The sequence below is a fragment of the Protobothrops mucrosquamatus genome, unplaced genomic scaffold, assembly GCF_001527695.2.
Source record: "Protobothrops mucrosquamatus isolate PMUCROS unplaced genomic scaffold, P.Mucros_1.0 scaffold1529, whole genome shotgun sequence".
Taxonomy (NCBI): Eukaryota; Metazoa; Chordata; class Lepidosauria; order Squamata; family Viperidae; genus Protobothrops; species Protobothrops mucrosquamatus.
Window position 1 is genome coordinate 245,592 of NW_015387701.1, and position 25,949 is coordinate 271,540.

At 46.6% G+C, this 25,949-nt stretch overlaps 1 pseudogene; it reads right to left on the reverse strand.

The window, feature by feature from the left end:
* Positions 1-251: 251 nt before the first annotated feature.
* Positions 252-25,723, reverse strand: LOC107293210 (annotated as a pseudogene).
* Positions 25,724-25,949: the final 226 nt, after the last annotated feature.

Here is a 25,949-nt window from a genome sequence, read left to right on the forward strand (position 1 = left end):
TTGCCAAGTGCTGGTTTTCAGCAAAACCATTGCCAAATGCGGTCACGTAACCATGGGATACCGCGAATGGCTCTGTTGCCAAGTGCCCGAAATTTGGTCACATGGCCGTGGAGGGGGCCCAACCGTCAGAACTCCGAACTCCAGGTTGTTAAAAGTCCCCTTTTTCAAGTCGACTGTAACTTCAAGCGAGGATTGCCTGTTATCTGGCTGTTCCTATTGCCCTACTACTGTCTTTTTGTCTAAAGCGCCCATTACAGCTTCTCCCTCGCATGAATTTTCTGATGCCTGGACAGATTAGAGGAACTGGAGAACATTTTCTCGCACTCGGGGCACCTGTACGGCTTCTCGCCAGTGTGAGTCCGCATGTGCTTTTTGAGCCCTTGGCTCCACCGGAAGCTCTGTCCGCACTCCGAGCAGACGTAGGGCTTCTCTCCCGTGTGCGACCTCTCGTGTTTGGCAAGCTGCGATCGCTGAATAAAACTATTCCCACAGTAGGTACACTGATAGGGCTTCTCGCCAGTATGCGTCCTTTTATGGGCAGTGAAGTGAGAACTAGAAATGAAGCACTTCCCACAGTCCGGGCATTGGTAAGGCTTCTCGCCCGTGTGTGTCCGCTTGTGCGTGGTGAGGTGAGAACTGTAAGAGAAGCATTTCCCACACTCGGCACACTGGTACGGCTTCTCCCCAGTGTGAATTCTCTCGTGCTTCCTCAGCTGGCAGCTAGAAATGAAGCTCTTCCCACAGTCGGAGCAGACGTACGGCTTCTCCCCAGTGTGGGTCCTGGTGTGCGTAATAAGGTCCGACTTTTGATTGAAACTTTTGCCGCAGACGGCGCACTGGTGAGGCCGCTCTCCGGTATGAGTCCATTTATGTATCACCAGATGGCGGGTCTGACTGAAAGTTTCTCCACAGTCTGGACATTTATAAGGCTTCTCCCCCTTGTGGGTCCCCTCGTGGATCACTAACTGCGGCCTGTACCGGAAAGTCTGGCCGCAGTCCAGGCAGCGGTATGGTTTCTCGCCCGTGTGAACTCTCCGGTGCCTCAGGAGGTTGCAGCGAGTGCCAAAGCTCTTCCCGCACTCGGAGCATTTGTACGGCTTCTCCCCGGTGTGAGTTCTCTCGTGGATGAGGCGCCCGATTTTATCACTGAAGGTTTTCCCGCACAACGAGCATTTATAAGGCTTCTCCCCGGTATGGAACCTCTCGTGGATAATCAGGGATTCCTTCCGGGTGAAGCTTTTCCCACAAGCTGAGCATTTGTGGGGCTTCTCCCCTGTGTGGGTTCGCTCGTGAATCACCAGGTGGGCGTGGCAGTCAGACAGCTTCCCACAATATTGGCACTTGTGCAGTTTTTCCTTCCTCGGGGGAGAGTCAAAAGTCGCCTTCATCCTCCTGCTACTGTACATTCCCTTGGGCAGGTCTGTGACTTCTCCAAGGAAGTACGGTTGATGGTCAGAGCTTCCTAGAAGAACAAGCAAGTTAGAAGGACATCAGTGATACACAAAAACTCAACTCAACTCAAGGCTCTTTGGATTGGCACTCAATGCCTGCTGATTTCATGGATTAGTCCAGAGGTAGGCAACCTTGGCTCTTTCATGACTCGTGGACTTCAACTCCCAGAATTCCTGAGCCAGCCATGCTGAGGGGAAAGGGAGAGGTTTCCAAGCTGAGCCATGCTGGCTCAGGAATTCTGGGAGTTGAAGTCCACGAGTCATAAAAGAGCCAAGGTTGCCTACCCCTGGATTAGTCGATACAGGTTTCTTGACAGCAACACAGAAACTGATTTCCTTTTTCAGGGCACCTTTTCACCCCCTGCACAATCTGGCTTTCAGACCTTGTCTTCCCAATTGGTCTCCCATCCATGGACTCTCCAGGCTTATCCCTGCTTAGCTTCCCAGCCCAAGGAGGGCACCTGAAGGCTGCCACTTGTTTGTTAAAGAGGAGAAGCGCCATTAGCGTCAGAGATGCTGGACAAACTCCTGGCCTGCGTCCCAATTTTGTGCGGCTCTTGCGGTCATCTCAGAGACCAACAGGACCACTCTGATTGTTCCCTGGCAATCAAGGGAGATGCATAAAGGAGATGCATAAAGAGAATATGGTGGGCAAACGCTTCCTCGCCTAAAGCGACTGAAATCACTTGGAAGAGGCAACGTATCATTATTAAGCATGCAAAATGTTACGGTGCACATTGAACCCCCCACAGCCAAGCATTGGCAGCTTCCTGAGCACCCCTGAACTAAAGCTGAGCCACAGTCTGTATACCGTTGGCTAACTATGTTACAAAGGTATAGAAAGAGCAAGTCAACATGTACACTTCAGTGTGTGTTAAACTATTTTTGATAATCCCATCTGAGTGACCTCCTTTATTATTTATCACTTCTACTAGATCACCATGGCGACTATCCTCTCTCTGCTCCATCATTGGAGGCTTTTAAGAAGAGACCGCACAGCCGCTTGTCTGAAAGGGTATATAGGGTTATGTACTTAATAATAATAATAATAAAGTTGGAAGGGACCTTGGAGGTCATCAAGTCCAACCCCCTGCTCAGGCAGGTAACCCTATACCAGTGGTGGCGAACCTATGGCACGGGTGCCAGAGGCGGCACTCAGAGCCCTCTCTGTGGGCACACGCGCCATCGCCCCAGTCCTAGGCCTTCAGCTGGGTTTTATAAAACCTTTTTGCTTTAGGCAGTGTGCAAAAAAAAAAAAGGTTCAATCAGTCAATTTCAACTTCTCGCGGGGAAAAAAAAGATCTTGCAAAGTTGAGACTCTAGAAAGAGTGCAGAGAAGAGCAACAAAGATCATCAGGGGACTGGAGGCCAAAGCATATAAGGAAAGGCTGCTGGAATTGGGTATGTCTAGTTTAATGAAGAGAAGGATGAGGGGGGACATGATGGCAGTGTTCCAATATCTCAGGGGCTGCCACAAAGAAGAGGGAGTCAAGCTATTCTCCAAAGCGCCTGAAGGCAGGACAAGAAGCAACGGATGGAAGCTAACCAAAGAGAGAAGCAACCTAGAACTAAGGAGAAACTTCCTGACAGTTAGAACAATTAACCAGTGAAACAACCTGCCTCCAGAAGTGGTGAATGCTCCAACACTGGAAGTTTTTAAGAAGAGACTAGACAGCCATTTGTCTGAAATGGTATAGGGTTTCCTGCCTGAGCAGGGGGTTGGACTAGATGACCTCCAAGGTCCCTTCCAACTTTATTATTATTATTATTAAGTTGAAATTGATTGATTGAACTTTTTAGTCCCACCCAGTCTGCCATTACCACCGCAGCCACGCCCACCCAATGGGCCACACCCACCCGGCACTTGACGATGCATAAGTGGGTTTTGGGTTGCAGTTTGGGCACTCAGTCTCTAAAAGGTTCGCCATCACTGCCCTATACCATTTCAGACAAATGGCTGTCCAGTTTCTTCTTAAAAACTTCCAGTGTTGGCGCATTCACCGCTTCTGGAGGCAGGTTGTTCCACTGGTTAATTGTTCTAACTGTCAGGAAGTTTCTCCTTAGTTCTAGGTTGCTTCTCTCCTTGATTAGTTTCCACCCGTTGCTCCTTGTCCTGCCTTCAGGCACTTTGGAGAATAGCTTGACTCCCTCTTCTTTGTGGCAGCCCCTGAGATACTGGAACACTGCCATCATGTCCCCACTCGTCCTCTTCGTTAAACTAGACATACCCAATTCCAGCAACCGTTCCTCATATGTTTTAGCCTCCAGTCCCCTAATCATCTTCGTTGCTCTTCTCTGTACTCTTTCTAGAGTCTCAACATTATTACACTCAGTCTCATTTTTTTTTTTAAAAAAGTGTTGAGTCTTCCTGTGGAGTTGATTTCTTGGTCTATCAAGTGGAGCTGACACCGAGGGACCTTACATGGCTGAGGAGAGGCTGGAACTTGGGTATCCCCACTTTTAGCCCAGCAATGGCACCTTCACCCCTGCAGCACCCCAGCTCTCTAATAGGAAAACCATCCCAAGAGACCCCCTACTGCACATTGGTCGCCTCCCCATCAACTGCAGGGGTAAAAAAGCCTGCAAGGTGGTGATAAATAAATGAGGGTAGTCCTCACTTAGTGACTACAATTGTGACTGGCAATTCTGCCACTAAGATTTGTGGTGACGGGCACCTTCAAATACCCCCCGAAGGCCGTGATCAGAATGTAAGTTTCCGATCGATCACATTCTACCTACATTTACAAGATTTCATCCCCGGGGTTTTCAAAGCATTTTGGTCTACTCACTGTCTCCATCCATGGGGACCTCAACTTTCACAATATCCAACGGATCCAGTTCGGAATTGGAAGACTCATCAGGCAAGTCAGCCAGATCTTCCTGTGGGTGAAACATGAAGATGTCTAAGGAGAAGATTGGGACACATCCTCTCAGTATCAGCCAACAGCCGGCACACAAACCAGGATCAACTGGAGATTCATTTCAGCCCTTCTCGAACTCTGGCAAAATAATTTCCCAAGGCTACAAACCCACTGGGGTTCAGGAAGTAATGATGTGGCACAAGCATGCTGCTTTAGAGATTAGTAAAGTCACAAGGGAAACCACAGCTTACTTCTCCAGAACAGTATAGGGGGTACCTTGCTCAATAGTAGTAACTGTGAGAGGGACCTCGGAGTCCTAGTGGACAATCACTTAAATATGAGCCAGCAGTGTGCTGCAGTTGCCAAAAAGGCCAACACAGTGCTGGGCTGCATTAACAGAGGGATAGAATCAAGATCACGTGAAGTATTAATACCACTTTACAATGCCTTGGTAAGGCCACACTTGGAATACTGCATCCAGTTTTGGTCACCACAATATTAAAAAGATGTTGAGACTCGTCTAGAAAGAGTACAGAGAAGAGCAACAAAGATGATCAGGGGACTGGAGGCTAAAACATCTAAGGAACGGCTGCTGGAATTGGGTATGTCTAGTTTAATGAAGAGAAGGATGAGGGAGGACATGGTAGCCGTGTTCCAATATCTCAGGGGCTGCCACAAAGAAGAGGGAGTCAAGCTATTCTCCAAAGCTCCTGAAGGCAGGACAAGAAGCAACGGATGGAAACCAATCAAGGAGAGAAGCAACCTAGAATTAAGGAGAAACTTCCTGACAGTTAGAACAATTGACCAGTGGAACAACCTGCCTCTAGAAGCGGTGAATGCTCCAACACTGGAAGTTTTTAAGAAGAAACTGGACAGCCATTTGTCCGAAATGGTATAGGGTTTCCTGCCTGAGCAGGAGGTTGGACTAGATGACCTCCAAGGTCCCTTCCAACTTTATCATTATTATTAAGTTTAAAATGTCCTAATTTTAATCTCTCAGTTTGGCAATGAGGGAGATGACCATCCCTGAATCTGAGAAGAATGCCAGTCAAAACAGATCCCATTTAGCCATTCCAATTCTTTAACTGTGCATAAAGAAATGTTGTACTTTCATAGAATTTAGTACTTAACGCAGCAAATAGATTAAAAGGACGAAACTTTAGTGAACCCCAGCCGACATCATCAGAGTCATAGAGTGGTTCGAATCATTATAATGATTAAATTTATAACGAGGGAGAGGAAGCTGAGGAAGACAGGTTGGTTATACAAATGCAGCCCAGGTTATGGGTATCTTAACAATTGTGTTAGAAACTGACTCTTTGTGTTCAGGCTTCTCTTTAGCAGCACCACAGAGTGAGATTTTGCTGAACTCCCATACAGCAAAAGACTCCAGCCATCTCAAAAGGTCTCAGGTTGTTTTTTTTTAAAAAAGGATATTGATAAGATTGACCGAGTTCAGAAACAGGCAACAAAAATGGTGCAAGATCTGAGAGACAAAACGCATCAGGAGAGATTGGAGGAACTGAATATCTACTGCAGCGGTGTCAAACTCAATTTCACTGAGGGCCGCATCAGCATTGCAGTTGCCCTGGGGGGGGGCTGGGGGTGTGTGTGGCCAGAGTGGGTGCAACCTACTGGGTGGGCATGGATGGAGTGGGTGTGGCCTACTGGGTGGGCGTGGTCAGTTCTACATCATTCACGTCAAGGGTGCCTGTGGGGGGCCTGGGCAGGAGTGGGACAGATCTGAGGGTCTCTGGCAGAAGGGGGTGGGACCGGGGCAAGTGCCAAGGCATGGTCCACCGGGGCAAGTGCCAAGATGGCCACCACAAAATTGTACATTGCCTCCCGGCTGGCCTGGGCCAGGGCCAAGGCAGCGGGGGCCGTTCCCTCACTGTTTCCATGATGGCTTCGCGGGCCACATGAAACCACTTCCCGGGCCGCATCCAGCCCCCGGGCCTTGTGTTTGACATGTCTGATCTACTGCCTGAAGGACGGAAGGGAAAAGGAAGACATGATTGAAAGACAGAACTATATTAAGGGTGTGAATAAGATTCTAGGAGGCGGTCTCTTCAACATTAAGCAAAAATCAAGATCCTGGGGGGCATAACCACAAACAGACAGGGGGAAAGTTCGAATAATAGAAAATATTATTTCACAGAAAGAGTCACGGAAGCTTGGAACCAACCTCCAGCAGAAGCCACAGTGGGTCAATCATCAGTAACTGGGTTTTAAACATGGGATAAACACAGGTCAGTCATCCGGCAAAAAAATAAAAAATAACTCAAAGGACAAACTCGATGGACCACTAGATCTTCTTGTGCCATCAGTTTTCTGTGTTTCTATGTCTCAACAAACACACTGGGTTTATAACATTATTACAATTGCTCTTTGATAAGGACGTTTTTAACCAGCTTCTCAAGCCTGTTTCACCAAAACGTAAAATTTAAGTCATGCCAGACATCCGATTATGAGCTGCAGCTCACGAAGGCTGATGTCTTTTAATAAAAAGTGCTAGATGGAAAGGCACCTACCAGAGCATTTTAGGATGCTTTTTTGTCATTAAAAACACTCCCATGGCAGGCTATAGGACAGTGACCCAGTGATGGCGAACCTTTTAGAGCAGTGGTGGCAAACCTATGGCACGGGTGCCAGAGGCGGCACTCAGAGCCCTCTCTGTGGGCACGCGCGCTGTCGCCCCAGTCCTAGGCCTTCAGCTGGGTTTTATAAAACCTTTTCACTTTAGGCCTCCGCTGCCGTAAAAAAAAAAGGTTCAATCAATCAGTCAATTTCAACTTCTTGCGGGGAAAAAAAGATCTTGCAAAGTTGGAATTGATTGAACTTTTTAGTCCCACCCAGTCTGCCGTTATCACCGCAGCCATGCCCACCCAATGGGCCACACCTACCCAATGGGCCACACCCAGCCAATGGGCCACACCCACCCGGCACTCGACGATGCATAAGTGGGTTTTGGGTTGCAGTTTGGGCACTCGGTCTCTAAAAGGTTCGCCATCACTGTTTTAGAGACTGAGTGCCCAAACTGCAACCCAAAACCCACTTATGCATCGTCGAGTGCCCATTGGGTGGGTGTGGCCCATTGCATGGTGGGTGTGGCCCATTGGGTGGGTGTGGCCCATTGGGTGGGCGTGGCTGCGGTGGTAACGGCAGACTGGGTGGGGCTAAAAAGTTCAATCAATCAATTCCAACTTTGCAAGATCTTTTTTTTCCCCCGCGAGAAGTTGAAATTGATGGATTGATTGAACCTTTTTTTTTTTTTTTTTTTGCACACGTTGGCGGAGGCCTAAAGTGAAAAGGTTTTATAAAACCCAACTGAAGGCCTAGGACTGGGATGACGGCTTGCGTGCCCATAGAGGGCTCTGCGTGCCGCCTCTGGCACATGTGCCATAGGTTTGCCACAAGTGACTTACAACAATTAGTTTAGTGACTGTTCTAAGTTGCAACAGCCACTGCAAAAAGTGACGTGTGATCATTTTTTTGACACTTACGACCGTTGCGCCATTCCCGTGATCACATGATCAAAATTCAGACACCTTGGCAACTGACTCATATTCTGTGACAGTTGCAATATGCCAGAGTCATGTGATCCCCTTTTGTAACGTTCAGGCAAGCAAAGTCAGTGGGGAAACCAGGTTCTCTTAACGAACGTGTTACTAACTTAACAACCGCAGCATTTCACTTAACAACTGTGACAAACAAGTGGGGCAAAACTCACTTAACAAATGTCTCACTTAGCAACACAAATTTCAGAGCTCAGCTGTGGCTGTAAGCCGAGCTCTACAAGGCTGCCCAACATGACAAGGATCCACGCTCACCCTCTGCTCATCTCCTGGTGGGAGCCTCCAAAGGAAGTCCTCGGCCAATGTCACCACCTGGCTCCCCGTTTCCGGACACTGTTCCCGAACCCAGTTCTGCATTTCCAGCGGCAGGATCATCAGGAACTGCTCCAAGACCACCAGCTCCAATATTTGCTCCTTAGAATGACGCTCCGGCTTCAGCCACTGGCAGCAGAGGTCCCAGAGTTGACCAAACACTTTCTGAGGCCCCTCAGCTTCCTCGTAGCAAAACTGCCGGAAGCGTTGGCATCGCAGTGCCATGTTGAGTTTGCCCTCCTCCACCAATTCTTCCTTCACTTCCACTGGGGAATCCAGGCCTTCGTAGACTTCGGGAACTTCCCCGCAGCCCAGGCCTGGCAAAGTTTCGGAGGCAGTTTTTCCTCTGAAGGACCGTTGATGGAAATCAGTCTTTCTCCTAAAAGGAGGCCTAGTGTTATTCTCTGGGGAGGATTGAGAAGATGGAGAGTTTCTTCCATCCAAGGATGGAGCCTTCAGAGCTTCTCTTTTCTGGATCTCACAGAACTGGTCCAGCCCTTCTTCTGGTTCTTGCTTAATCTGAGACGTAGTGAAGCCCTTCAGATATTCCCGTGTTGCCGCAGTTGGAACGCTTCCCCTCGCTGGCACTCTTTTTCCTGTCTGGAATCCTGGCAAGTCCTGTACTTCCATCTTTCTTCCTGGCAGGAATAGAAATTATAATAATTACTTATGCACAAAAGGGAAGCCGAGGATCCATAAAGGTCTGTCTCTCCCCCCGCCCCCCGTGTTTCTTGCTGATCTGGAGCCAGTTGACTTTCTGCAAGCATTCTGAAAATCCGATAGAGCAGTGGTGGCGAACCTATGGCACGCGTGCCAGAGGCGGCACTCGGAGCCCTCTCTGTGGGCACGCGCACCGTCGTCCCAGCCCCACCTCCTCACCAGCAGCCCCCCTGGAGGAGAGCCGCCCCTGGTCGCGGCCCACGCGAAGCAGCACAGCCAAGGACATGGTAGCCGTGCAGTGGGGACAAGACTCCGCCCTTGCAGCCCATCATGCACATCTGATGCTGCGGGGCATGGGCAGAGGGCATGGCTGCCATGGCGCTGCTGGGCTGCCTTGATCTGTGGCGGGTCGTGGAGGTGGTGGGAGGCCCAGCGGGCACGGCAGAGCAGGCACGGGGATGGGAGGGGCAGTTTTTGGGCACTCGGTCTCTAAAAGGCTCACCATCACTGCGCTAGAGAATAAATAATACATCATCCTTGGGGAAGCGCTTTAAAGCTTGGCTTAATTTAATTGCATCACTCAAAATTTAATTAGTCAAATTAACGTAAGTTACTTCAATTTAGCTCATGGTTAGAACAGTAGATGCAATTTATTACATTTATCCCTTCCAGCTCTATTCTATTCTAAACTTTGCAAGCAAAGACTGGGGACCCCCAAAGGGAAAGTGACCCGCTGTAAAAAGCCCACCTCCTCGCTCTCCCCCCCCCCAGGAGTCTCCCCTTCCCTTCTTGCACCTGGGGATTCCCTCTCCTCCCCCTCCTCCCCCCTCCCCGTCTTGCAGCGTCCTTGCCCACCTGCCTCCCCTTGCGCGCCTCTCCCCGCGAGGGGAATCTCCGCAATCCTGAATTAAGAGACGTCTGAAGACCAGGAAGGGGGCGGCGGGAGGGGCAGGAAACTGGCTCCCAGATTCCCTCCCCCCCTTTTTTTCCTGCCTCCTCTCTAGGCGCAAAAAGAAAAGCTCTCTGCGTTTAACCCTTTCGTTGAAGCCGGGGCGGGGAGGGGGCGACTGGGGCGCCGCCGGGCATTGCCAAAATCCTCCAACCGGGCCTCGCCAAAGAGGCTAGTCCATATCACACACACACACCCCAAGAAAAGCCAAAGAAACTGAAAATCACTGCAATTTGCAAGGACCTTGCATGCGCTAATCCGCAACTACAATAGGTGCAAATTAGGAATTCATTGATCTCGAAGAAGGGCGAGGCAGCCCTGCAGATGTCCTTGGACTACAAGGCCCACCATCCTTCACCCATGCAATTCTTGGGCTGCAGATGCTGCCATTTGCTTGAATATCTAACCTTTACACAGTGTGTCAGGAGGAGCCTGGTAGCTCCTGACCGATTGTATTTGAATAGGAGATATTATCTTTCCATCTGCATTCTTGCAGAGTCAAGAACTTGCTAGAGGGCAGAATTGCTAGCAGCCTTCCCAAATTTCCAGATGGGTTAAAGTTCGGTCTTATTGTTCCCAAACACTTAGTGGCTACTAATCTGCAGAAAACAGATCGAAAGATTCCTGTGCTTTGGTAGGAGCGATTCTCAGTGGAGATCAAAATCTCTCTACATTCTTAAAACCTTGTGACTGATTTCCTGTGGCTGTCAAGATTTTAAGACACAGCAGCACATCAGCCCAGAAGCTCAAAGGGAGCCAGCTTCACTCATGCTGGCCAAGAATGATTTTAAGCCCGCCCATATGTCTTAAAGCCGATGTTCCCACCAAGCCAGATTTGCTCCTGGGGGATATTTTAAATCTGTTAAATGCTAAATGTCATGTGCTTCTGTAAGTTCCCTTGAGAAAGAAGTCTTTCTTAGGTAAAATTGAGAGACATATGCAGCAAAGCCAAGAGAAAGGCGGCTGAGAAAGAGCAGATGTTTCTCTATATATGATAAATGTTTCCAAAAAGCACTTCAAAGGGTTGTAAAAAGGTTGGTAATACAGACGTGCATGCAAAAGTATATAAAAGTCGTCCCGCTCTTTGATTGATACATTTTTTTTTAATTAGAAATTTTTAATCTAATAAATACAAAGGTAGAAAATGGGATCTGTCGCTAGATGGCGCTGTATAGGTCAGCAAGGCTGGCGATTAAGGAACTGTCAACGCAAAGGCGGCATCGGTAATCGAAAAGGGTTTTTTAAACCATAGAGTATTAAATTGGTAGAGAGGACGTCGGAGAAGACGAGAAAGAGGGTAGAAGAATGTCTTCCGGTTCAGCAATGTGAATATGGTGGTGGTGTAGGTGGCTCTCCTGCTCTTCCTAGGGTCGAAGCCGCTGCTGGAAGGTGAGTCGAAGAGTCGGAGGAGAAGCCGGGAGCAAGTGGGGCTGTTTGGTTTCCTCCACGGTGTAGATTTACAGTGTTTCTCAACCTTGACCATTTTAAGGCATGTGGACTTCAACTCCCAGAATTCCACAGCCAGCAATGCTGGCTGTGGAATTCTGGGAGTTGAAGTCCACATGCCTTAAAATGGTCAAGGTTGAGAAACACTGGTGTAGAAGCAGCGAAGCAACTAGGCTGAAACGTGTCGGGTGCTGCATATTTTATAAATAAAGTAAATTCTACTCCACTAGTGCTGCATGCTTCAAAAGCGGCGCCTGCAATTTTCTCGTGGTTGGAAGACTTGACAAAAGTCTCCAAGTTAGGTTTGATGCCTTGTGATTTTTATGGAGGTTGTTTTCTTGGCAACAAGATGAGGCTGATCTACTATTGCTCTCTTCTGGGGTTGGTTTCTTTCTTACTTCCATGTCTAGCTAATAAACACTGGATTTCCCCGTGGTGCCCCATCTGTGTATTAACCAGGTTCAACTGTGCTTAACCCAGCACTTTTTAAAAAAAAATAGCTTTTGAACACCATTTGGAATTTTCAGTTGTATACATAGTCCTAGCTTACTACTTTTTCACTGCCCCATCAGAGACACAGTGGCACTGAACAAGGAAACATACCACTTGTCTTCAAAGTTGTGGCTGTTGCAGTTATTTGGGTGCTGGCACTGGCTTGCAGTTGCGACAGTTGTAGTGTCCCACAGTCATGGAATTGCCATGAGTGGGACCTTCACAGCTGGTTTCCAACAAACAAAATCAGTTGGGAAACTGACAGAAAGTTGCAACTCACAGTCATGTTACATTGCACATAACAACCCATGGTGATTTGCTTAATGATCGCACCTAGAACTGATGTTGTAAATTGGCACTATAATGTGACATCTTAATAATAATAATAATAATAATAATAATAATAATAATAATAATAATAATAATAATAATAATAATAATAATAATAATAATAATAATAATAATAATAATAAAAGTTGGAAGGGACCTTGGAGGTCATCGAGTCCAACCCCCTGCCCAGGCAGGAACCCTACACCATTTCAGACTGGCTGTCCAGTCTCTTCTTAAAAACTTCCAGTGTTGGAGCATTCACCACAGTTTAAAAGTTGCCTGTCAGTAGTTGTGGTCAGTAAGTGAGGACAACCTATATTGTGATGTCACCAGAGCGTTTAAAACCTCCCACCATTCTAAAATTATAAAATATTTTATAAAAACCCATTGCAGGTGTAGAAATGTGTGACTGACCCTAGTCAATAAATGAATCTCGTGACTCACTGGATATTTGAAGTTGGTCTCACTAGACCAGACATGTCAAACTCGTGACGTCGCGCAACGTATTGGAGCTTTTTCGCCATTGCCGGCAATGGGGTGGGTGTGGTTTCCCGATGATGCCTCCGGCCCACGGGCCAGCAGTTTGACACGCCTGCACTAGACTTATAGACTTATATAAACAGATAATGAACTTTAAGTAATGTAAGAGATTTTATTAACATTGTAGCATGTTTGCTTCATAGTTGTAATTTATGCTTTGTTTTCATTATGTTGACTAACCATTTTATAAACCACAATTAAGCTAACCCTCTTGTGTGAATTTTATAGACAAAGAGGATGGCAATAAGTACTCTGGACAACTGAAAATAACAAGCATCATTGAAAAGGAAAGAAAATCAAGCCAACAATCAAAACCTTTTTCCATTTCCTCCAGAAAACCACAGACTTTTCTTCAGTAGCAGGTTGAGAGAAAAAGGAAGAAAACCATGAAAAGAATATTGAACTGGACAAAATAGAGTATGTGGAACTCAAGGAAATATTTCATGAAAAGATCAAGGGGATTTATTTCCAAATTCAAAAAACATGGGAAGTCAGTGGGAAGGAAAAGATCACTTGGATGGCCATATAGGGTGGAGAGCACTGCAGGCTTCACCCGTGAGGAAGGAAACAGTAGCTTGAATCAAAACTCCATCCAACAAGGGATCCAAAGAATTTTCAACTTCCTTGAGAATCCAAGAATGCCAATGGTGGGAAAACACCATAGATATGCATATTGTGGGAAAAGCATGGATAGTAAATCACAGTTGATAATACACCATGTATGAATGTCCAGTTTGTGGGAAAAGTTTCAGTCAGAATTCCAGTCTCATGATACACCAGTGGACACATACAGGAGACAAACCATATGAGTGTCCAGAATGTGGGAAAGGTTTCCGTCAGAATTCCCACCTGGTGATACACCAGAAGATTCACACAGGAGAGAAACCATATGAGTGTCCAGATTGTTCAAAATGTTTCATTCGGAATTGTGACCTGGTGATACACCAGAGGACACACACAGGAGAGAAACCATACGAGTGTCTGGATTGTGGAAAATGTTTCAGTCAGAATTTTGACCTAGTGATACATCAGAGGACTCACACAGGAGAGAAACCATATGAGTGTCCAGTTTGTGGAAAAAATTTCAACTGGAATTCACACTTGGTAGTACATCAACGGACTCACACAGGAGTGAAACCATATGTGTGTCCAGATTGTGGGAAAAGTTTCAATTGGAATTCACATTTGATGGTACACCAGCGGACTCACACAGGAGAGAAACCATACGAGTGTCCAGATTGTGGAAAAACTTTCATTCGGAATTCTGACCTAGTGAGACACCATGCAACACACACAGGGGAAAAACCGTATGAGTGCCTGATTTGTGGAAAAAATTTCAGTCGGAATTCTTACCTGGTAATACACCAGAAGATTCACACAGGAGAGAAACCATATAAGTGTCTGGAGTGTGGGAAAGGTTTCAGTCAGAATTCTTCCCTGGTGATACATCAGAGAACTCACTCAGGGGAGAAACCTTATGAGTGTCTGGATTGTGGAAAATGTTTTAGTCAGAATTCCAGCCTGGTGAGACACCAGAGGAGTCACACAGCAGACAAAGTATATGAATGCCCAGATTGTGGGGAAGGTTTCTGTCTGAATTCCCACCTGGTAATACACCAGAAGATTCACACAGGGAAGAAACTATATGAGTGTCCAGATTGTTGGAAATGTTTCCTTCGGAATTCTGAGCTGGTGATACACCAGAGGACTCACACAGGAGAGAAACCGTACGAGTGTCCAGACTGTGGGAAAGATTTCAGTACTAGGTCTAACCTTATAAATCATGTGCGTATACACACAGGGGAGAAACCATTTACGTGCCCCGAGTGTGGACGATGCTTCAGGAAACATTCCACCCTTATCGCACACAAGAAAATCCACATTAGGTCCAAAGTGATGAGTGTAGAGAAGGCTTGAATTTCATTTCTAATGTCCAATTGTAAGTCCAGCTGAGAAATTGACTATTTACTTTCTGGCCTGATTCTTTTTAGTCAAATATGTCATAGTATTAGATGTGAAGAAAGGGAGAAATTCTGCAAAAAATTTTTGTAGCGGTGTCCTTTGCATTTTTATCATGATAGATGATAGCAATATCACATTCTACCTGGATGTCCTTGAGATTTTGAGCTGCAGAATTCCTCAGCCAGCATCTCCTCAGGATAGGAGCACTAACACAGACTATAGAGATTGTGGCTCCTCATATAAGGAGAAAGCGAGAGGAGAAGTAGAGCTGGGTCAAAGTTCATCTTTTCCTAACTGTTCCAGGAATTCGGTGCACCAAGCATGTCTGTTCAGATTGGGTCAAGAATGAGGCAGGCAAGTGGAAGAAACCATATGAGTAGCAAATATATTGGGGTGAGTTTGGGGCAGTGACAAAAGCAGTGTAAAATTTCAGATGTAAAGGCTGTTCTGCCTTGCAGGAGACCTTCATGGAGAAGAGCTGTAGGAATATTGAGTTGAGGAGAAAAGGGATTGTGGTTTTGAGCACAGGATCTCCAGGTTTATTCGCAACTCCTGTGTGATGATCTCCTTTGTTTTTAGAGGCCCTCCTTGTTAGCGTTTGACGGCGGGTGTGTGTGTGTGTGTGTGTGTAAGAGCAGCACCAAGAGGCTGATACTTTTGTGGTTCCCCCTCCCTTGTAGAGAAATGTGAGGGGGAAAATGGTACAGTAGATAATGTTTCATTTCCAAAACAGCATTGTGTAAGAATCATGAATAGCTTTTGGGAAAGAAAAAAAAGAGGAAAGTGTCAGCATTTCTGTAAACATTGGGACCGGGTAACGCAAAGCTCTCTTCCCAACACATGAGAGATGTTTCTTGTTCTTTAACTTCTCTTCCAGGGCGCCTTAATATTTTTCAAAAAATCCTTCAAATAAAGAGAGGAACAACATTTGTAGCAGCAGAAGTGAAGTTTTAGCTATGTAGATGAATGATCTTGACTTTGCTGGGATTAGAAGACACCAAAGGATTCCAAGATTGTTTATTTCAAGCTCTGGAGGGGAGTCAAAAGTTGCCTTCTTCCTATAGCAGTGGTGGCGAACCTTTGGCACGCGTGCCAGAGGCGGCACTCGGAGCCCTCTTAGTGGGCACGCGCGCCGTTGCCCCAGCCCTGCCTCCCCCCACGGCCCCCTCCTCATCAGCAGCCTCCCCCGAGGAGAGTCACCCCCAGGCACACCCCGCACGGAGCAGCACAGCCAAGCACATGGCAGCAGGGACAAGACTCCACCCTCGCGCCCCGTCGCACGTAGATGATGCTGCGGACCGCGGGCGGAGGGGATAGCCGCCATGATGCTGGGCCGCCTGGGCAATCTTCTACGGTGGGCTGTGGAGGCGGTGGGTGTTCCTGTGGGCAAGTGGGGTGGGGGCGTAGCGAGGGCAGGGACGGTGCGCGGCAGTTTTGGGGCACTTGGTCTCTAAAAGGTTCGCCATCACTGTCCTATAGCAAATGTGTAACAGGAGCGCGCGCACACACACACTGTAGTTCGTAGGGATCCTGCACGCTCTTTGGAGGGAAGTCAAAAATCGCCTTCCTCCTCCTCCTGCTGTACGTTCCCTGGGGCAGGTCTGTGACTTCTCTGAGGAAACACCAACACAATTCAAAAAGAAAGGTTATAATTATTTTGGGGAAGGTCACATTGCATATGATCCCTTTGAAGGACACCCAAGAACCAGGAGCAGGCTAGCCATGTGGAAAAACCAAGAGGCTCTTGGCTTAAGTCTCAAGTCTAAATGACTTTGAATTTAAACATGTGCAAAATTTCTAATCTTTCAAATAGTAAAATTATATTTAATTTTCCTCTGTCTTTTGGTGTCATATTTTAGTGCACATCTCTATCATGTCTCATTGGAAACCCTTGCAATGATCCCAAAGCCTCTGAATCTCTTACAGGGCTATATAAAAATATCAAGCAAAATTAAATAAAGCCAATCTAAGAATCGGAGGGACTGGTCTACAGGGTGAGTTCAAAAGCATAAGTTCCCAATCAGAGGAACAGTCCATTTCCTCAAAGTTTGAAGCTCAGAATGAAAGATGTAAAATATGTGTTATATTTCATACTCTATTAGCAAATGTACAATAGGAGCACGCACACACTGTAGTTTGTAGGGACCCTGCAAGCTCTTCAGAGGGGAGTCAAAAGTCACCTTCCTCCTCCTCCTGTACGTTCCCTGGGGCAGGTCTGTGACTTCTCTGAGGAAACACTGTTGATGGTGGGAGCCTACCAGAACAACCAGCCAGTTAGGAGGACATGAGCCAGCCGTGTGCTGCAGCTGCCAACACAGTGCTGGGCTGCATTAACAGAGGGATAGAATCAAGATCACATGGAGTGTTAATACCACTTTACAATGCCTTAGTAAGGCCAAACTTGGAATACTGCATCCAGTTTTGGTCACCACGATGTAAAAAAGATGTTGAGACTCTAGAAAGAGTACAGAGAAGAGCAACAAAGATGATTAGGGGACTGGAGGCTAAAACATAAGGAGCGGCTGCTGGAATTGGTTATGTCTCGTTTAACGAAGAGAAGGACAAGGGGGGACATGATAGCAGTGTTCCAGTATCTCAGGGGCCGCCACAAAGAAGAGGGAGTCAAGCTATTCTCCAAGGCACCTGAAGGCAGGACAAGAAGCAACGGGTGGAAACTAACCAAAGAGAGAAGCAACCTAGAACTAAGGAGAAACTTCCTGACAGTAAGAACAATTAACCAGTGGAACAACCTGCCTCTAGAAGCGGTGAATACTCCAACACTGGAAGTTTTTAAGAAGAAACTGGACAGCCATTTGTCCGAAATGGTGTAGGGTTTCCTGCCTGAGCAGGGGGTTGGACTAGATGATCTCCAAGGTCCCTTCCAACTTTACTATTATTATTATTGTTTTATTATTATTATTATTATTATTATTATCAATTATGCTGCAGAAAAAGTCAACTCAAGTCTCTCTGGAGTGGTGATTTAATGGATTAGTCATTACAGGTTTCTTGACAGCAACACACAAACTCATTTCCTTCAGGGTGTTTTTTTTCTCTCTCTTTCCTACTCTCTCACATACACACAAACACACACATATCCCTTGGGACATCGCAAACCTCTCAGCGAGAACAACTCCCAAGCAGTCAATGGGGAGGAAGAGAGAGAACAGGGAGAAGCATGAAGATTCAACATATATCAAGCATGCAAACAATCACTGTCCTGACCTAAATCGGAACCGCAGCTTATATACCGTTGGCCCATTACATTAGAAACAGGCAGGCACCCTGTAGAGCAGAGGTCCCCAACCTTTTGGGCACCAAGGACCGGTTCCGTGGAGGGAGGTTTTTCCACGGACTGGAGGGGGCGTGGGTTTTGTGTGCTGCCTGCATCCCGTGGGTGGGGCTTTGCTTGCTTGTGCGGCCCGGTTGCTGGCATGCCGCGGCCCGGTACTGGTCCACGGACCAGGGGTTTGCAACCCCTACTGTAGAGTACATCTTGATGTTGGAATATTTTTGATAATCCCATTTGGGGTTCATCATGTATCCCTGCCTTCAAGGTCAGCGTGGCAACGATCTAAACACTTTGACCCACTGGTCCTTTCTGATTCTTTCTGTACTGTGCCCATTCAGGCCTAATTCAGTTTGCTGTCCATGTTTTACTTACAATAAGACTTTACGGAGTTCAGAACTATTGGGCTGCAGGGGCATCTCGGAGGTTTGCTAGCGAATGCAACTCAGTGGTCTGAATGGATAATCACACCGCTGGAAGGTACTAACTCACCTCTTGCGTTTGACAATAGAGGGACGAGGATCGGGTCGTGACAGTTGGTGGGATAGGATACGGGTCTCCCGGGGTCACGTGTCTGACTTCTTTTACCGGAACCCGTCCCCATCCGTTGGAACCGAGAAAATACTGAGCACCTGAAGTTGAGGGTCTTAAGGACTCGGTCGGTACCTGAAAATTAAGGAGAAAATTCCTAACAATAAGGACAATTAACCAGTGGAACAGCTTGCCTTCAGAAGTCATGGGCGCTCCATCACTGGAGGTGTTTAAGAAGAGACTGGACAGTCACTTGTCTGAGATGGTATAGGTCAGGGGTAGGCAATCTTGGCTCTTTTATGCAGTGCTTTTTTTGTAAAAAAAAAAAAAAAAAAAAGGTGCCGGAACTCACACACGTCATACAACCTACCTTGCCTACCCTACAGGGTTCCATCCAAAAAAGGTGCCGGAACTCCGTTCTGGGCGTTCTATGACAAAAAAAGCCCTGCTTTTGTGACTTGTGGACTTCAACTCCCAGAATTCCTGAGCCAACATGGCTCAGCTTGGAAACCTCTCCCTTTCCCCTCAGCATGGCTGGCTCAGGAATTCTGGGAGTTGAAGTCCACAAGTCATAAAAGAGCCAAGATTGCCTACCCCTGGCCTTGGGAGAGATGCAATCTCCATTACTAAAGTGATAAAGGGAAAACATCTCCCAGGCCTGACAGCACAGAGATCCTTTAATTTATCCTTTTGAATCAGAAAAGAGCTGGTACCAGACCTTGGAGTTCTTCTAGTCCAGGGATTTTCAACCTTTTCACCCATAGTACCACTTTTAGGATATGGCAATATCCGAGTACCACCAGTCGCCTAGCAAGGTGTCAAAAACTTGATGACAAAAGAAAGAAAAAAAGTGATGAAGTACAGATAGTCCTCGACTTACAACAGTTCATTTAGTTCAAAGTTACAATGGCACTGAAAAAAGTACCTCCCCAAGCCACAGCCAAGCAAGACACCTGCCTGCCCGCCCGGCTGCGCTCTTCCTCCTGTCCGAGGTTGTCATTGTTGTGAGCATTTCTGTTGAGGATTGGCAGCGGGGATGGGGTGAGGGAGTGTTTGGTTTTTATTCCCCTCCGTCTGCTGGGTGGTTGCAGCAGGTTTTGGTCACTTCACAAGACCCTGGGACACTGTGACCATCATAAATATGAATCAGTTGCCAAGCATCTGAATGTAAATCACAAGACCCTGGAGATGCTGCAACATTCCAGCTGATCGGCGCTTCTTCTGGCTCAGCAGAAGCGCCAGGATCAGTGCTGCTTTCCAGCTGATTGGTGCTTCTTCAGGGCTCAACAGAAGCACCAGGATCAGCGCCGAGCTCCAGCTGGAGCCTGGCGCTGATCCTGGCGCTTCCACTGAGCCCTGACAGTCCCGAAGAAGCGCCGATCAGCTGGAAAGCGACACTGATCCTGGTGCTTCCGCTGAGCCCTGACAGCCCTGCAGCTCCAGCCATCTCTCGCTCAGACTTGTGCGGTGCTGCCACCGGTTCAGCTCATTCCCCTCCCCCGCTACCACTTTTCTAGGATGGCCGCGTACCACCTGCCAGGTGCCAATGTACCACAGGTGGTACCCGTACCACTGGTTGAAAAGCCCTGTTCTAGTCCAACCCCCTGTTCAAGCAGACCTATTTAGGTCTTATTTAGAAGAGATGCAGTCAGACACCTCCCTAATTCACAGGAGTATAGGAAGGGGGGGGGGAAGAAGGCTCAAAGAAGATACAGAATTGCAATGTTCTCTCATTACACCCAGTTTCAATAAAAAAAAGTTTAAGAATGTTCTACAATTGATCCTTGACCTACATATTGTACATACATTATTTCCCTATCTGTATTATTGGGGAGCCTGAATTTTGCTAGAGTAGCCTTCTCAATTCTCAGAGTAAGAATTCAGCCTTGATTATTCCTGAGCAGAATATTTGGAGGGTGTTAGTTGGCAGACTGAAAGCTGATCAATAGGGAGGCAAAGAGGCAGCAGAGCCTAGAAAAAGGAGGCTTAGAAAGAAGGGGTGACTCCCTATATACGGCAAAAGAAATATAAAGTTCCCAAAGAGACATTTCAAAGGTGTGTAAAAGTACATGTCTATGGAGATTCTCAGTCATCCAGGTCATAGTTATCCCAAAGATGCTTTTTCACAAGGCAACTGGACTTTCTTTTTCTTTGAAGATGCTCTGAGCTGAAGAAGCTTCTTGGATGAGAAGCGAAACGTCTTCACAAGAAAAACAAAGTCCAGTTGCCTTGTGAAAAAGCAAGTTGGGTGTAAACGTTCATGCCAAAAAATCTATATTCTTTGTTTGAAAGGCATACCTTTTTAAATTTGAAATGTTTAAAGTAACATACAAAACAAACAAAATAATTTGACAAACAGGCTCAGACACACACCTCCCTAATTCACAGCAGCATAAAAAGTTTTTTTGAGGGGTGGGGAGATATGAGACTTGTAAGATTTTCTTATTACCTTCAGTTGTTGTTGTTAAAGGCGAAGTCGTGTCCAACCCATCGTGACCCCATGGACAATGTTCCTCCAGGCCTTCCTGTCCTTTACCATCTTCTGGAGTCCATTTAAGTTCACGCCTACTGCTTCAGTGACTCCATCCAGCCACCTCATTCTCTGTCGTCCCCTTCTTCTATTGCCGAATTAGAAAGGGTCGTAATTAATGGAAGTCAGAGTTAGAAATTTTTTCACAAGTCTCAGAAGGACACCTCAACTGAAGAACCAGACCAGATAGTTCACCCCAACTAGGACTCCTGGAAAGTACCGGCTCCTCCCCGACCTGGAATCCACAGTAACAATGGAAGAGACGTGAAAGGTCCGAGAATGGTAGCAAAAAAGAATTGTGGTGACCAGAACTGGAAACATTATTCTAAGTATAGTCTCACTAGCATAGTGTGAAGTAGTACTATTAATTCTGGTCTTGACACAATCCTTCTTTTGATGCAACCTACGACTGCATCAGTTTTTTTGGCAGCTGGAACACCCGACTGGTTCAAACCTATCCACTAGGACACCTAGATTCCTCTCACACTTACTAATGTTGAGCCATGTACCACCTATTCCTTACCTTTGCATCTGGTTTTTCCTACCTAAGTGTAGGACCTTATTTTATTCACCACTGAACTGCATTTTCTTGGCCCAATGTTCAAATGTGTCAAGATCCTTCTGGATCTTGAGCCCATCTTCTAAAGCAGGCATGTCAAACACAAGGCCCGGGGGTCAGATGCGGCCCGCGAAGTGGTTTCATGTGGCCCATGAAGCCATCCTGGAAACAGTGAGGGAACGGTCCCCGCTGCCTTGGCCCTAGCCCAGGCTGGGGGGGGAGCCAATGTACAATTTTGTGGTGGCCATCTATGCTGAAATGCATTCAGTCTTAGCTCCACAAGGCCGTCTGGAAACAGCAAGGAAGCAGCCCCTGCCGCGTCGGCACCACCCCCTGGGTGCATGCTGGGGAAGTGTCACCCTTTATGAGGAATGAAGAAATGCACCATCGCCTGGAAGTGGCCAGCAAATGGCCCTCACCTACTTCACATATCTGGATTGATGGGCTCTGCCCTAGTCCGACCCCTTTCTACCAGAGACCCTCAGATCTGTCCCACTCCTGCCCAGGCCCCCACAGGCACCCTTGACACGAATGATGTAGAGCTGGCCAAGCCCACCCAGTATGCTACACCCACTCCATCCACGCCCACCCAGTAGGCCGCACCCACCCGGCCCCCCTGAGGGCAATTGCAATGCTGATGCAGCCCTCAATGAAATTGACTTTGACACCCCTGTTCTAAAGTATTGGCTCTTCCCCCCACCTTGGTGTCATCTGTAAACTTCATAAGTTCCCCTTCTATCCCCTCTTCTAGATCATTTATGAAGATGTTGAAGAGTCCTGGGCCCAAGACCGAACCTTGAGGTGCCCCACTGCATGCTTCTCTCCAAGTAGATGTAGTTCCATTGAGGAATACCCACTGAGTGTGGTTGGTCAGTCAATTGCGAATCCACCTACTGCTGGTTCTGTCTACCCCATGTTGTTCTATCTTACAAAAAAGTTAACTTGTGCTCTACCTGGTCAAATGTCTTGCTGACGTCCAAGTCTACTATCTCCAAAACATTTTGCAAATCCACTAATTACGTTACTTCATCAAAAATGGCAATAATGTTTGTCTGGCATCACATTCTTAACAAACCCATTCTGGCTTGTTACAGCTGGCCATCATTTCTGTTTCTCCAGAAGCTTTAGTGGAAACAGAAGTTTACTTTAATTAAATAACTTGTGAAATTCTCAATCTTTTAAAAGAAGGAATAAAATCAGAGGGGAGAAGACCTAGAAGAACCAACAGGGGTAACAGGCACCTTCAAACGCCCTGAGTGCCACACTCAGGACCAGCTTTCAGACTGAGCAGCCGACATATTCTTAAGTTAAAGGAATTAATTCCCAGGTTTTTTCAAACATTTGTGTCTACTCATTGTCGCCATCCCCGAGGACCTGAACTTCCATGATGTCTATCGAATCTGGTTCACAATTTGGAGAATCATCAGGGAAATCAGAGAGATCCTCTGTGATTCTTTGATTTTCAAAGGCTACAAACCGACTGGCAAAACAAATGGCTGTTTTAGAGGGAAACCATAGCTTAGTTGTCCGGTTTGAAATGTCCTAATTTCCCTCTGTCCGACTGGCAGTGATGGAGAAGACAATCACTGAATCTGAGAAGGATGCCAATCAAAACATATCCAGTTAGCCGTTCTAATTTTTAAACTGTGCCTAATGAATTGCTGTATTTTCATAGAATTTAGGACTAGGGCAGATAGCAATGCAACAATAAATTAAGAGGCAGAAGCTTAACTGCAGCTCACGTCATCAGAGGCAGAGAGTGGTGGGACTGATGTACAATTGAAACCGACATTTTAAATTTATAAATGAGGGAAGGGAAGCTGAGTAAAACAGATTACTTAGAGATGCAGATTGCACAAGATTAGAAGTTAACAATTGTATATGTTACAAACCCACCGTATGTATCACTGAGCAAGAGTTGGGTAATGAGCTTTACATTATCTTTTTATTATTAAATTCATTCATTATTAAACTTAATCACTGCCCATCTTGCTGTTTGAGACAACTCTGAGTGACTTCCCTTGACCTAATGTCCATAGCAACACTGAAAATACCCATTTTTTCCCCTTATCAACAATGAAATCTTTTCAACTGTACATGTTTTTTCTCATGTTAGGTAGCAAAACAGAGAGGTTTGTCTCTCTTCTGCGTGACAGTATGGCCAAATGACAGCCGCTTCCAAAAGTCCACCGCATGGCCCAGGGACGAAGCCAGAGCCCACTGAAAATAACAGCTGCTTCCAGGACACAGTCCCAAGGGCCAGGGATGCACGCCCTCCCCTCCTTCCCCAACATGAGATCAGAAATCTTAAAAAGAAAGAGGAGGGTGTGAGGCGTGCAGGGACCGAGTGGGAGGGAGAAAAAGCCTGTGGAGATCCTGGGGTGGGAAAGAATTGGGCAACCCAAGGGTTGGGAAACAGAGCACAGGGTGGGGGAGGCCTAGAGATGCCTACAACAGGCAAACCTGGGCCTGCACTAGGCCTCCAAGAAATTTCCCCAACCCTGAGGTAGCCAGTGTTCCACTTAGCGACTGACACATTCAATAATGGCTGCATCAGAGAGATTAGGGTAGTTTAGGAAAGAAGTCTTAGTTAACGGCCGTTGCAACATGCAACCATAATTGCAAGGCCCATCTTGAGGACCTTTTCTACGCTGGCTGAGGAATTCTGGGCCTCAAAATCTGGAGGAAACCAAGGTAGAAGACCTGAAACTCCACATGTGGGAATTATATTATCAATATACAAAACAACCACCCAAAAGCCTTTTTGAGGAAATCCACAACTTCTGCAAAAGGAAATATCCAGTAGCTGCTGCTGCTAACCAGAAATTGGTAGTTAGCCCTTTTCCATTTTCCTTTCGTCTCCACCTACAAGTCTAGTCCTGAGACATGTTTGAGTAAAAAAATTCAGACCACAATTCAAATAATCAATTTCTCACCTACAGTTTCAATGGAAGATCACAAATGAATTTCAAACCTTTTCTACATTCTTCAACTTTTGCCTCATGTGGATTTCCTCGGGTGCAATAAGGGAAGATTTATGAGTGAAGTAACGTCCACAGACTGGACATTGGAAAGATTTCTCCCCTGTGTGAATCCTCCGGTGTGTCACCAGGTTGGAATAGCGACTTAAACTTTTCCCACAATCAGGACATTCAAAGGGTTACTCTCCTGTATGAGTCCTTTGGTGTGTCACAAGGCTGGAATTCTGACTGAAACTTTTCCCACAATCACGACATTGGAAGTGTTTCTCTCCTGTGTGAGTCCTCTGGTGTGTCACAAGGCTGGAATTCTGACTGAAACTTTTCCCACAATCAGGACATTGGAAGTGTTTCTCTCCTGTGTGAGTCCTCTGGTGTGTCACAAGGCTGGAATTCTGACTGAAACATTTCCCACAATCAGGACATTCAAAGGGTTTCTCTCCTGTGTGAGTCCTCTGGTGTGTCACCAGGTGGGAATTCTCACTGAAACTTTTCCCACAGATCGGACATTCAAAGGGTTTCTCTCCTGTGTGAGTCCTCTGGTGTGTCACAATGCTGGAATTCTGACTGAAACATTTCCCACAATCAGGACATTCAAAGGGTTTCTCTCCTGTGTGAATCCTCTGGTGTGTCACAAGGCTGGAATTCTCACTGAAACCTTTCCCACAGATCGGACATTCAAAGGGTTTCTCTCCTGTGTGAATCCTCTGGTGTGTCACCAGACTGCACGTGTAATAGAAACCTTTCCCACAATCAGGACATTCAAAGAGTTTCTCTCCTTTGTGAGTCCTCTGGTGTTTCACAAGGGTGGACTTGTCATTGAAATTTTTCCCACAATCAGGACATTCAAAGGGTTTCTCTCCTGTGTGAATCCTCTGGTGTTTCACAAGGCTGGACTTCTGACTGAAACGTTTCCCACAATCAGGACATTCAAAGGGTTTCTCTCCTGTGTGAGTCCTCTGGTGTACCACCAGGGTACAATTCTGAATGAAGCTTTGGTCACAATCAGGACACTCAAAGGGTTTCTCTCCTGTGTGAATCCTCTGGTGTTTCATAAGGTTGGAATTCTGACTGAAACTTTTCCCACAGATAGGACATTCAAAGGGTTTCTCTCCTGTGTGAGTCCTCTGGTGTTTCACAAGGGTGGACTTGGCATTGAAACTTTTCCCACAATCAGGACATTCAAAGGATTTCTCTCCTGTGTGAGTCCTCTGGTGTTTCACCAGGATGGACATCTGACTGAAACGTTCCCCACAATCAGGACATTCAAAAGGTTTCTCTCCTGTGTGAATCCTCTGGTGTATCACCAGGTGGAAATTGTGACTGAAACCTTTCCCACAATCAAGACATTCAAAGGATTTCTCTCCGGTGTGAGTCCTCTTGTGTCTCATGACATGGGAATTTCTAATGAAACATTTACACAATCAGTACAGTCATAGGTTTTCTCCCTGCTGTGAATCCTCTGATGTATCACCACGTTGCCA